The sequence below is a fragment of the Mandrillus leucophaeus genome, unplaced genomic scaffold (assembly GCF_000951045.1).
Source record: "Mandrillus leucophaeus isolate KB7577 unplaced genomic scaffold, Mleu.le_1.0 Scaffold82, whole genome shotgun sequence".
NCBI classification, from domain to species: Eukaryota; Metazoa; Chordata; class Mammalia; order Primates; family Cercopithecidae; genus Mandrillus; species Mandrillus leucophaeus.
Window position 1 is genome coordinate 4,195,242 of NW_012108919.1, and position 448 is coordinate 4,195,689.

The following is a 448-nucleotide window of genomic DNA, read 5'->3' on the forward strand; positions in this document are numbered from 1 at the left end:
TGCTCACTGTAACTCTGTCTCCCGGGTTCAAGCAATTCTCTGGCCTCAGCCTCACGAGTAGCTGAGACTACAGGCGTGTGCCACCATGCCCAGCTACTTTTTGTAATTTTAGTAGAGATGGGGTTTCACCATGTTAGCCAGGATGGTCTTGATCTCCTGACTTTGTGATCCGCCTGCCTTGGCCTTCCAAAGTGCTGGGATTACAGGTGTGAGCCACCATGCCTGGCCGCCAACATCTAATGTTTTTTGATTTTTTTGATTATGACCATTCTTGCAGGAATAAGGTGGTATCGCATTGTGGTTTTGATTTGCATTTCCCCAATCATTAGTGATGTTGAGCAGTTTTTCATATGTCCATTGTCCACTTGTATATCTTGTTTTGAGAATTGTCTATTCATGCCCTTTTAGCTCACTTTTTGATGGGATTTTTTTTTTTTTTTTTTTTTTT